At 36.5% G+C, this 14,097-nt stretch overlaps 1 pseudogene; it reads right to left on the bottom strand.

The window, feature by feature from the left end:
* Nucleotides 1-3,458: 3,458 nt before the first annotated feature.
* LOC149204820 (transketolase, chloroplastic pseudogene) lies at nucleotides 3,459-4,100 on the bottom strand (annotated as a pseudogene).
* Between the last annotated feature and the right edge of the window lie 9,997 nt (nucleotides 4,101-14,097).

Below are 14,097 nucleotides of genomic sequence, written 5' to 3' on the forward strand. Positions count from 1 at the left end.
ATCAAACTTGGGAAGGATAGTTAACTTCTCTGTCTGAGGTGCATGTTCGTACTAAAGAAGGACGAGACAAACTTGTTTGAACTCCAGCTGAACATGGCAAATAGACCCCGAAAATTGGCTACCTCTCTCTCCTCTCAGATCACAAACCAGTGGAAATACAGGAATGGTGGCGCCACCTTTGGAAATTGAAAGCACCTTGTCAAGCCCATCTGTTTATGTGGAGTGTGCTCATCAATAAAACAACCATGGGAGATTTCCTCATTCGAAGATCTATCTACAGCCTGCATTGGTGTGTTATGTGTAAACAAGACTCTAAAACAAATGAGCATTTGTTCCTACACTGTCATACTGTTGCTCAGTTGTGGCAATCGATTGCACAGTCTCTTTCCGTATGGGAAAGTTGGTAGGGACCCACTATCTCACAAGTTTGGAACTCTTGGTTTGATGCGCACCATGGCACTAAAAAACTATGCTTACCCATTCTCCTGTGCTAGACTATTTGTCTTACCCGAAATAATATTATATTCAGTGAAGTTGTAGCTCACTGACCTCTAGGATGGTGTATTAGATTTAGAGTTAATATGGATCTAGGCTGGTGTATTATACAAACGATTCTTTATGACTATGTTATAATATGTATTATTATATATTATATAAAAAAATTTCTTTTTCATGCGAGTAAATATCTGTATTACATTCTAAACAAGAGATTACATCAAAGAGTTGAAGGTTTTAGATTGGCCAGTCACTAGGGAAATATGACGATATGAAGAAATGTACCCATTTAGGAGAGGCAAAAGACAAAAAGTTGCTTGGAGATTCAAAATTCCCCATACATATACTAATATGTAGGCCTCGAAGCCCATGAGAGAAAGACAAATAAACAAGAAACTGAAAAAATAAAGACATAATAAGAATTAGCAAAATAGGAAGAGGGGTCCAAATCGATTCCTATAACTTGGATTGACTCCTTGTTTCTACCTCGTGAACAACGAGTACTTGGGGGGATGCCAAGGAACTTCTTGATCCACTCTATCTCCTGTTCTAGGTCCGTCATGTGTCTATGTAGGTGTTCCATAGAGAGTGTTATCTCAAAATCAGGCCCTCGAAGGCTGCAGACCAGGAAGACTTCAAGTAACTATTTCAAACCTACTTTAGGTTGAGGCTTAGCCTCCTCAACCTAAGAGGGCTCTCTCTAGATGGGTTAATGATTTTGATTAAGATAAGATGGCTAACTCTTTGTGAAATAACTGTGACAAATATAGATGCTGGAAAAACATTAAACAAGTTTCCATTGGGCCTATGGAGTCAACAACATCTCAATAAACAAGGATCTTGACTTTACATAGAAGTCAGGGCATTCAGCATTTGAATATTCAGAACATAACTCATATGAAACCACAGTCTATAAATACATACAGGAAATCAGAGCACAATCAGTGAATTCTGAGTGATTATACATTTATAAAACTGTAAAAAATTTAGGAAAGGATAAGTTCACACGTTCTGAACATAGGAATCCTTCATGAATCCTGAGAAGTAAAAGCCAAATTATATTACTGAACTATGTCTTACATAAGCCCAAATACAATGCTCTGTCATAAAGTTTTCCAACCCTGATTACATTGTTGTTTCAGCTATATATAGACTTGACTGAGATTCCTCCTCCAGCATGAGGGGAATTCGAAAACTACTTCTAATGACACCTATTAACCCTTTAACTAAGTAATAAATACAACTGACTACTAATTGACAGCTCTAGAATCCTAAAACAATTAGGATTCTAATTCTACATCATGCTGAATGTAGCATTTATTACAATCAGGATTTATTCCCTGACAAGTGGTCTCTTTTAGTTTGGCTGTGGTAGATCTTTAAGGCTCCATGTCGGTCTTCAATGTCACACGTTTTCCATTGTCCTGAAACATAGCAAATTATCCCTGTTTTACTGGTCTCTGGTTTGCCTCAAAATATTCGAATCCAAAGAAGCATGTCCTTTATCCTTTAATTACCCAAAATAGAGCAGACTGCCATGTCCTTGATGTGCTGTCCACCATTTTCATGTACCTGTGTGATGACAAAACCTTTCAAAAAGATTTGTCGCTTTGTCAATCATAATTGATCAACTGAATTGTAATATGCAGCTACAGTAGTTTCGTAGCGCGCTACGAAACTGCTGTGTAATTTCAAAAACACAGTCTTCCTTTCATAGCTAAATGATCGCCGCTGTTCATGGCTTAAGCACCTTACTCCCTTGATCATTTTGACAAGATTTGCTTGCAACTTTTCAAGAAACAGATATTTCTCCTGAGGAAAAGATGCAATGACACCAATAACACCATTCACTGTTCCAAATATAACTGTATGAATCTGGCTACAAGAACATCATTCAGAACTGAACCCTGCCCTAGAAGCATGCCATTTGGTGTAATATTGAAGTCATTTGTAGCCCTGGAGATAAGAGTCTCTTGGAAGTACCACTTGTTGCTCTAAACCTGGTTGAAGCCTTGTAGTTAATGCAATGCTTGCAAAAGCAAAACCACTGAACACCAATAGGACTGCAACTTTCACTGCTGGTATGCTTAGTACAGGTGCATGGATATTCTTCATGTACTGCACCAAAAGGCTAGGTTTTTGGTGCCTCCTGCCCAAATTATCATGTTCAAGTTCAGTTGTTGATGGACTGACTCTAATACAAGGAAAGCAATCAACTCTGTTTCCTTCTGTTCTTATCAAATCAAATGTCATAAGAGAAACAAATGCAGTCACTTGCAGTAAGAAGTCCACTAACACCGCAAGCACTAGAAATGGAATAACTTCAACAATAATTAAAGTGGACTTCACTCCAAGTGCACTGAATAGCCCAATAGATCCAAGTACCGAAAGGACAACAACAAGAACCCCTGACAAACCAAGTAACACGTTCGATGAAATATAAAGAGGTGAAAAGTGTGGTAAAATATCACCCAGTGTCACTGATATGTAGGCAAACATGACAATGTAGCTCCCTCTTAAGTTCTTCCTGCACAGAACTTTCTGCAGAAAATGCAAGAGTAAGATTGTGCAACTTTGCCATTGGAATAAGCTCTTCTTTCACTAAATGAATGAAAGAATTCTCCCATGCTAACGCTTTTCCATTTTCATGTCCTGTCTTGTCCACAGCATTATTAACAGGATATGTGATAACAAATGCAGTAGCCTGTGAATAGTTGCTTCCCTTGTAACCCCTTAATATTGTGCTTGGGTCAACAGGAGCATGATATGAACTCAAGCATGACTCCGAAGATGTGTAATGCTCAAAGCAAAACAACGCATGTGAAGACCCTTCATAATCATCAAACGGTTCTAGTTTCATTTTATAGTATTGTAAAACAGTTTGACTAGCACACTCCTCACCAACCGGCTTCATGCAGATATCCTTTAGAGATACTAATGATCCAGAGTAGTTTCCTTGAATTCTATCCACCTTTCTCAACACCCTCAATTGTTGTCCCTGCCAGGTTTGCAGTCAACTTTTGCCTAGACAGTGTAATCACAGATGGCCCTTCTCTGTGTCCAATTGCTACTTTGTATGCACCTGCTGTTTCATTGCCATCACCGGGTCTCAATACCAGCAAATTCGGCACAGCTCGCAGGCCTGCAAGATGCTCGACTGGCTGGTGTGTTGGGCCATCTTCCCCTAGACCTATTGAGTCATGAGTTATTATGTACACCACTCCAGCATGGCTGAGAGCAGATAGCCTCATTGAATTCTTCATGTAGTCTGAAAACACAAAGAAAGTCGCTGCAAATGGGATTAACCCACTACCATGCAAGGCAATTCCGTTAGAGATCCCAGCCATGGCATGCTCTCGCACACCATGATGGATGTTTCGGCTCCAAGGGCTTTCTGGCTGCTTGAAATCCTCGAATTCTTTTAGGTAGACTTTGTTTGAGCTTGCAAGGTCAGCACTTCCTCCTATCATACCAGGTATGACTTTTGCAATTCGATTCAAGCACTTTTCAGAATACCCACGTGTTGCATCTACTGGATCTGGTTTCGTGAATCTTGGCAGAGCAGATTCCCAATCAGAAGGAAGTCCACCCTGAAGAAGAGTCATGAATTCTTTCGCCTCAAGAGGATATTTCTGTTTATATATTTCAAGCATTGTGTTCCATTCTTCTTCCAGTCTTGTTCCTGAGCTTAGCACGATACTGACAAAACGACTGGAACTGATAAATAAACTCATCGATCATATCCCAGAGCCATTGATTCGGTAACTGCATGTTAACCACGCCGTGAACAATGACCTGAAAAAGACTACAATAATTGTCCCAGGATTCGACCCGCTGCTTCAGATTTGGGGACAGCCTCGCATAAAGATGGCGGAACCACATTTCTCTGTAAAGCAAACAGAATACATGATCGTTGTCAACGAATGGAGCAATGGCCTCCACCGAGGGCCACGGAGATTCCTTGAACATTCGTTCGCTCAGTTTCAGACAGAGATTGCCATTTAATGATTCTCCGTCCTCTCTGTTTGAATTTGATATTTGTCTATCTGCGTTTGATTTCAATTTGACATTTTCTATAAAGTACTTTAGTTCAACTAACCTTGCCAGAGAAGGATCACCTTTGAAAACATCAACCCAGTTATATTCCAGTAAATACTGTAAATTGGATTCAACTTCTGATGAGCAATCCATATTCATGACTGCTTGCATCAAATCGTTCTGTACACCATGATGATACAGTTTTGTCTGCGAGGTTCAAAATCATTCCTATGAGAGATGCCAAAATCATTCCCCAGTCTTTATAATCCCAAACAACATTTCTACCCTCTAGCTTACTGATGCCCAGCTTGTTGGAACTATCAATACGTTGAGCGTTAATGCATGCAGATAATTCTAGGATAGCCAAACTATCACCACCACAAGCTTCATTGGGTATAAACCGAAGAAGATCCGTGTCCTGAAAAAGAACCCTGTAACCCCTACTTCTGTAGATGAATGTGGAATTCCATTTGTAACTTGCAATGGTTTCCCTATCGGAGAGGGTGAATAGCCCAGCTTTCCAGATGTCATACTACCAGATTGATCACAAATCGAAACCAGAATAAGAAGTTTCGGCCTTAATAGAGAATTTTCAAATTTGATTTTGGATGGAAATCTCGATTTGAATAGTACAGGCAAGAATCAAATTTGAAGGCTACAGAACACGTGTCAAGACCGACATGTAAGACCTTACACATGCTATCCCCGTAAAATTTTTTGCAGAAAATATGACAGCTGGGGTGAGATGTGCTATGGATCAGCATGAAATCCCCTAAAACATGTTGCGCTGCGAAACTGCTAAAAGGATTTATGCGCTGCGGAAACACTTCAAAATTATTACATGAGCTACGAAATAACCTAAAGAGCTTTGTGACACATAGTAACTTTTGAACAAAACTGACACATGGCTATGTGACGGGGATGAATGAGAATGACCGGCGATGAATGAGAATACATAGTTGACTCAAACAAAAATCAAACTTAGACTAGCACTGAATTTTTTACCATCAATCTAATGTGAGTGGTTTTGAAATTAGAATTCTTGAGTGATAACAGAGAGGAGGAGGTCCTATTTGTTCTCATGTTAGTCTAGTAAAACCTATCCATGTAGGAATTTCATGTTCCAGTATAGGTGCATTGTGTGCATATATTGATTAAAATATGCACGTGTTTTCCCTGTATCAAGCACCTAGTCAACCAAATCTGTTATTACCTTTGTCTTTGAAAGATGGCACATCATGTTATTTCCTTCCCTTTCAGCATGAGAGAGTTCTTCCTAGATAGTGGGTGGGGTGAGTTCTCGAAAGTGAGCTACTACTTCCTCCACTTTGAGTTGTTCTTATGCACTCCCTCGATTTTCACACTCTTCATAGTACACTACACCTTTGCAGACATGTGCTCTCTAGCATGGTGAAGTAACTACACATGGAGGAGAGTAAGGCCAAAGAATGGGTTTTGGAGAAGAGATGAAAATGGACAAGAGTAAATAAAGTTTGATTAAAGGAAAGAAAGATATGCTCCCATAATAGAGTTAAGTAATCAAAAGTGGGCTAGAGTGGTTGAGAGTTTCAAAAAAGGATATATCTAATGCGAATGAGCTTCACGAAGAGCCTAGAGCCAAGAGAGACTGGGGCTTCCACAGAAGTGTAGTGGTTTAGCGGCCAATATATAGGAGTAAGAAGAAAAGTCTCTACTAGGAGTTAAAGTCAATACAAGAACGCCAATGGAAGTGGAAGCAAGAAAAAACCAGGAGGTGAAAAGGATTGAATTTCCATGGAAAAAGGCCTCATTTCTATTGGTATACCGCTTCACAAGTACAAAATGTTCAAGATGATTCCACGAAGCTAAGTCTAGTATATTTTCTAATAAATGTTATTGTAAGACGATTCGAGTTGTGAACAAAGTTAATTTAAATTAGTCTCTAGGTTTTTCCAATATATTAAATATACACATATCTTTAAAAATTCCAACACAATAGTTGATGGGCTCTATAAGGATCGTTAATAGGCTGATGTTGGATGATTCATGAATGGAGTCCTACCAAAAACTAAACAACCATTTTTTTGAAAATTTTAGTCAATGGTGTCAGATGTTACCTTTGATATACTTTTTGGCTTTATAATAATGAAATCTCACTGCCATTTGTGATAATAAGTTTTAGTCAATGAAGAGATATGTGATGTGTTATTGTGATCTAAATGTTTCCCAATTTGGAATTGTTTCCTTTGTAATATAAATTACTGCCTCTATATATGGAAATGTTGAGTGATAAATAAATACCAAATTTAAAATAGGTTTACCAGGGCCTCCATAAACTTACCTAAACTTTTTGAATTTGGCCCTTTGGTAACTCTCTAGTCTAATCAAGGCATGCTCTTGAAGTTATACTCACAAACCACTTGGATTTGCAGCCATGAATATGATATGCTTAATGCCTTGAGTCCAAACTTTTGGCCATGACTTCAACTTAGAGAAGCTAGCTTTGGAAGAAATGTTCCTCTATGCATTCCAAAAAATTTGAGTCTTTCTTGTCAATGAATACTTGAGAAGCCTATCTTGTAACATCTAAAGAGTTATTTTGTTTGGACATCATTCCTACAAAATTCAGTGTTTCGTGTTAATGAATACCAGAAAAGCATATCTTGTAGCTCCTAAAAATTTATTTTGTTTAGGCATTTCGAAAGGAACTGCAATTTATGATATACATCGATATGAGAGCCACAAATGTGACTATCAGAATTATTTTTATTTTTATCCTTCCTTTTTTCATATTCCCAGAATCTTGAAATTGAAAAAAAATCATAGCAGAAATGCGTTTGGTCATTGCTCCACAACAGATAGTCAATATCTGCATTTTCATTGACTCGGTTTATCTAATAATTTGAATTGAAAAAGTTGTAATCACAAATTGATGGATGGATTGAACATCCTCCCTACAAAAAAGAATTGAAACTACCCACTTGTATTATACATTTATGAAAGAATGTGCTTATATTTGGAAAGATAACCATCATGTTTTTAAAGAATTAGGTAAAGCCGCCAAGTTTTTGTTTTGAATTGGTGATTTAAAGAATTCCCTTGGTAGAGAGGATTTGAGTACTTTTATAATGCTGAGAATAATAGTTTTCCCAAATTATTTGAAGACCAGTGAAAATTTTCTGATTTTAAGGCATGTGGGGAGATTTGAGGGATTTTAAACATTTTTAAATTCAAGTATGTATTTAGTGAGTTCAAAGAGTCTTCAACTAAGGTTGAATAATTGTCAGCATTTTGGGCCTCTAATAGTGCTTTTCTATTGTCAAGTGGATGTTGAGGGTCATAATCTATGTGATGTCATGTCATGTTCAAAGGATGATGTATAGTCAAGTTATATTAGAATTTCAATTGTGAATGGGATTTATGTAATGTTTTTATTTGTGAGCAGTATATTTCTTAGTCTTCTTGACAAAGTAGCCTCTCTGGATGTAGACTAGAGGATAGAATTCAATTAGCTTTAAAATATTAGTTATTCAAGAATACTAATTCACCTATTCACCTGAATGGAAAATTGATATTTTCTTATTGTTTTTTCTTTTGTATGCATGCATGCTGAATATTTCATGGATTACTATAATTTTTTTTTTTTCTAAAAGGCTGAAAATATTTCTCTACATTGTTTTCTAACAATACCAGTGGAGGAAATGTGTTGAATATGCTTAGTTATTGTCTACCATTAGAGAACCAACACAAGTCTGGAAAAAAATAGTGCAAGAAGTGTGTTCTCATCATTAGGTTCTTACCATACTTATGTGCTTTACTCTTATCATGATAACCATACTTATGTGCTTTGCTCCTATCATGATACATAAGAGACCTTTCAAATGCATTTTTATTTTGTTTTTATTGAGTTAGGGGTTGTGAGTGAATTAGATAAAGAGATTGATAATTCAAGACCTACCCCCACTAATGTTGTAGATTAGTGTAAAGAAAGTACAATTCAACATATGTTCACAAAATGGTATCGCATGGTGGGCTTTAACATTTCATGTCTTTGTGTGACCTTACATTTGTAATATGGTGATTTGATCTTTTTAATTTTTATCTTTTTGGTCCACTTATTTTCCATGGTTTTGCAATTATACAGGTTGAGTCATCCTAGGGAAATTAGTTTCTCTTTGTCTAAAATGAATTCTTTTGAGTTGGAATTTATGCCTTGTGTGTATAAGGGTCACAAGAGAGAATGAAAGAAGTTGTAACATGAACGAGAGGAATCAGAAAGGCCTATAAGAGAAGTTTGAAATTTAAAATATTTTAGTGTATAGGCTTTGATTCATCTTGTGGCATGATTTTGTTTTTTACATTGATTAATTTCCACCAAAGAAATCAAGGTTTCAAGTAGAGCCAAAAGTTGTAGAATTTTCTCGTATGCATGTTGAAGTAGAGGCTATGGTTGAAGGTAAATGGAATTTGGAGATTGCGTATGAAGATACAAGCGTTGAATTGCAACAAGTTTTAAGTCATTTTTATTTTATTTATTATATTTTCTTGTTATGATACTTTCTGCCTTGCAAGCTTCAAGTAGCAAGAGCCCAACAAACAAGGGAAATCAATATTGATGAGTTTGTTACCCTTGCATTATAAACACATGACAGATGGAGAAAATTGTTGAGATTGATGAAAACACCCAATTGCTCAAGGACCTAGAGATGCTAAGATCTTCTCAACCTGATCACATTCCCATTTATGTGGATGAGACATGTCTTGTTCATTATGAAGATGGACTGGCACCCTTTCTGTTTCAGGGAAAAAACAAAATTGGCGCAATTTGGTTGGTTCACAGGAAATGAAGATAAATAGGAGGAAGAGGCTAATGCTGGTGGAATAAATGTTAGAAATGGTTATGCAGAGGCAGGGAAATAACTTAGTGTAGCAGGATGTATATTATTTTATTTCTTTATTATTTTGTGACGGGGTGAAGTGATTTGGACCTGAAGTCCCTTCTTGTTTTGAGGCTTAAAATTATTGTGAAAGAGTTGGAAGTAGGTACAAAGAGTGTGATATAAAGTTCAGGTATGAGGCCTAAACTCTATTTTATCAACATGTTTTTTTATACATGATTGGGGCTAGAAGGATCTTCCTGAATGCATGGGTCTATCAAGAAATACAAATATGTATGGATTAGTTGGGGCCGCAGGAAATTGTCATCTCTATTGCCATCTATAAAGTGCAATGGTGGGGAGGTAAATGTACCACATTGTCATGGGGAAGAGGTAAATGCCCTTTTTTTGAAGGCATATGGTCGTAAATGGAAGGGGAGTGTCAAGAATTTTGATCAAAAAGAATATATGAGATGTTGGATGGACTATACACAACAAGAGAAAAAGTGTAGAATGATATAGTATCAATTCTACTTTTTTCTCAGGAATGGATTACACCGAGGAAGAGGATGGCAATAAAATTTTTGGTTTGTAGGCTACAGAGAGAGAAATTGACGAGGAAGGTTCTCAGGAATGGATTACACCGAGGATGAAGATGGCAATAAAATTTTTGGTTTGTAGGCTACAGAGAGAGAAATTGACGAGGAAGGGGTTGGGGACACATTCAAACAGGTAATTTCTGAGTTTTTTGTTTTGTTTGGGGAAAAACCCTATGTAACACCAATCCCATTTCATGTTTCATCGTGAAATCTATCTCATGTTTCAGAATGAGAGGAAGACCCACTAACATGATATATACTTCTTGCATTACTTTGTTCAACAGCAAGAGACATTCCCTCTACATCTTTACGACGCATGATAACAATGCCTAAATTTTAATTTATGTCTTTATACTTTTGGAGATATTTCAGCAGCAGAGACATGAACGGATCTACTAACATTTATTATTTCTAGTTAAATAATTAGAAACTAGAAATATTTATAATTAGTGAATGAATGTTGGGTGTCACAACATTTTTGCTTTCATACAAAGATTCATTTAAAAAATGCCTGATTCGTTTGTATGTTTTCCTATTCCATCTATAAGTAAGCTCTATTGTCAATTCATCGGTGTCCTTGTTTATTCACTATCTTGCTTGATGATGTCCACAACATATCTATATACAATTTCACCCAGAGAGTCAGCCTTTTAGTTGAATTCAATCAAAATGAAATACCCAAATCATGACACTCTCTCTTTTCAAAAACCAAGGTCGACCTACTAGAACAGACACAATCTTTTAGCAGGAATAAAATTTATAGTTTCCAACATTACAATTAATATCAATAATTCCAAGGTTACATGCCATGGACATGTACAAGAGAGAAGAAATTAAAATTTGGGACAAGGATCGAGGCCAAAGTTACAAAACTCTATATCCCATTTGGAAAAGTAACTAAACTCCTAGTTCATGGAGAGAAAAGACAACATGCCAGTGGTGGCATTAAAAACATTCACAACATTGCGAGGAATTTGGGCCTGTAAGAAAATAAACAACCGAAATCACAATCAAACCACCTTTGACAGAGGGAAACTAGAAAATCTTAGACGAGAGTTAAGTCTACAGATGCAAGGGGGAGTTGGTGAACATTGTACCTGCAACCAAATCGAAGCCAATTTTAGTGTCATGGATAAGCGCTAGAGAAAAGGTAGGGTACAAAAATTATCAATTTTACCTAAGAAATTGTTACCACTCTTTGCCATCTTATCCCTTGTCATTCGGTGCAGGGTTATTGCCAGAATTGAGCGGAACTCTAAAGAAAAAATAGTGAATACTGAAATGAGGGATCTTACCTTGCTATGGCCGAGTTCTGCAAGAATATAGGTTTTTCACAGCTAGAGTGAAGAAGACAACCAGACTGAAAACAAAGTAAACATGTGAATAATGTCAAAGGGGTTGTCATTGTAGGGAACAGAATGACGAAGTAAAGTGAACCAATGTAAGAATAGTGGTACTTGACAGAGGTAAGCCGACGATGGAGTGTTTCCGAAGAGGGTTTTGGTTCTATTGGTTGTAGAGTCCGGATGCATTGGGAGTCTCGGTTGGAATAAGCGGTAAGTTGCCAAGGTAACGATTCTGGTGCACCACCACTTTCCAATTTTCAAGATGAATTTTCCACAGTGGGTTGTAGGGATGCAAAGGTGTCATGATATGACCAAATTTTCAGCCTTACCAATGCGCATGATACCAGCTGTGTGACCCTAGCCTTTTCTTTGAGATGTACGTTTCAGTTTGCGCTCTACAAATCGATGGCATTGGGCTGTTCTGAAGACTAAGATGACTGACAAAGTGAATTTAGTAGTTGGTTTGATTGCATGCTAAACCCATTAGAAAAATATGATCCCTTTTGAGAATAGTTATAGGTGTGGTGATCTATAACAACCTTCCACCGCAACATTCTCCACCACCTATAATGATCCAATGATATAAAATCTTCTAATCGTCTAGCATATAGGATCTATGGTCTACAAATTGACACAGTAGCCTTATTTTCAAAGAGGAATGCCTTATGCGTTATTATTATTTTGGATTGATAATAAATGTAGGATTGAACTACTTCTTGGTGCAGTGATCTTATTATCTATTTAAATTATTTTTCCACTATTTTCTCAAACATACACAAATTTTATGTAGTGATTCATTCTTAGCGTTGTTCAGCCACATTTTGTCACTAACTCAATGTGATTGGATTTGTTATATTGTTTTGTTGTAGCCGAAGTCTTATGGTTTAACCACACTCTTAATGATAAACATACTTCAAAATATAAAGTTACCATAGTTAATTTATGAGTAACCTTTAAAATATAAAGTGAGCATAGCTAATTTATATAATTATATTATAAATTTGATTGAGATGCTTTTCTGTTATGTCATAATATCTATAAAATATTTTAATTTATATGTATTACTAGCAATTGCACCACATATGTTGCAAAGGGAATGTCATAAGGCAACAAAATATGAAAGAGTTGTATAGAAGAAAGAAATATGTGCAAGTATTTTTGCTAAAAACTATGTGAATTCCTACATGAGGTATGAATTAGTCCCATCAAATTTTTTTTTTATTGTTATTTGGTGAATGATATAGGTTCATACTGGGTCTTAACAATTACTAGATTCAAGGAAACCTTTCAAAGGCATACGAGTACTATGAAAAATCCATAATTGCAAGCCCTGACGATGGGGAAGTACTTGCTCTATATGAAAGAATAATGTGGAAAGTTCACAAAGATGTTTTCATGCCAAGTCTTATTTTGATCAAGTTGTGTAGATGAATGTTGATGACTCATGAGCAAGTTATATTCCTTTCTTTCCCTCTGGTTATGGAAAATCTAGATTTTAATTGCATTAGGGGTATGATTAGGCGTGACTTATGAGCAAGTTCTAATCTTTTCTTCATGCCAAGTCTTAGTTTGATCAAGTTGTGTAGGCGAATCTTGATTACTCATGAGCAAGTTACATTACTTTCTTTCCCTCTATTATGGGAAATCTAGATTTTAATTGCATTAGGGGTATGATTGGGTGTGACTCATGAGAAAGTTCTATTCTTTGCTTGCCCTTTGTTATGACAAATCTAGATTCTAGATTTTAATTACATCAAGGGTATGATTGAGGGTGATCCATGAGCAAGTTCTATTCCTTGATTGCCCTCTGTTATGAAAAATCTAGATTTTATTTGCATTAACAATATGATTGGTCTTGATAATCTGAAACTCGATAATCTGGGTAACCAGTTGGGGTTGCTTGTTTGGAAACTTTGTTCTTGACTCTTGTGCCCACTTTCTATGGGATGTTGAAGAAGGTGAAGAAGAGAGCACAAATTATGGGATGAAGCAAGGGATGTAGTTAGCTCCAGGATCACCTATAACTCTGCAATAGTGGCAATTTGAAACATTAGGAACTAGTTGCATCTTATGTAATTAGTTATTTATGTGAGGGACATGTTTGTATAACTACCTTCATATGGAGGCACGGAGGAATGGAAAGAGACACCAAGGGAAAGCTCTCAAGGAGGCAAGAGAATGGATACTGGGAAATGAGTTGTTAGAAGCTTTTGTGATTGTTGAAAAAGACGAGTCACAACAAAAATTTTGTTCTGAAATACACTTTGCTTGACACATGAAGTTGAATATGTAAATGCAAGTCAAGTAAGTTCTGATATGTGTTTCTTTAATCATAGTGTTGAAACTAAATTATGTGATATTCCTTATGGCCAAGCATAATTCTTGAAACTGATCCTAAAGGTTCAACATTATGATTACATTACATATCAACATGAGCACATTGATTACCTATTAATTGAGTTAATTGAGTATAGTAGAAAGTATCCATTGCAGTTATAAACTAGCTAGAAGTTTTAGTATTTGCCTCGTAGTGTTGAATTAACAATGAATGTTTTACCTCAGACTTTGCTTTGAGATGTGGAAGCTATCGATTTCATGCTTTTCCATCAAAATATTGTATATGTCTTTGTAATGGATCACTCGTTATTTCATTCATAAAATCCAAGAGAGATTTTCAATCATCACGAAATGATTGCTGAGAGGAGGATACAAAGAAGGGAAAAATGAAGAAGAAAAAGAGGATATGAAGAGGTGAAGAAATCC

This window comes from Pinus tabuliformis, chromosome 1_2, assembly GCF_031772625.1.
Source record: "Pinus tabuliformis cultivar Carrire ecotype Pingquan chromosome 1_2, CPIR1, whole genome shotgun sequence".
Taxonomy (NCBI): domain Eukaryota; kingdom Viridiplantae; phylum Streptophyta; class Pinopsida; order Pinales; family Pinaceae; genus Pinus; species Pinus tabuliformis.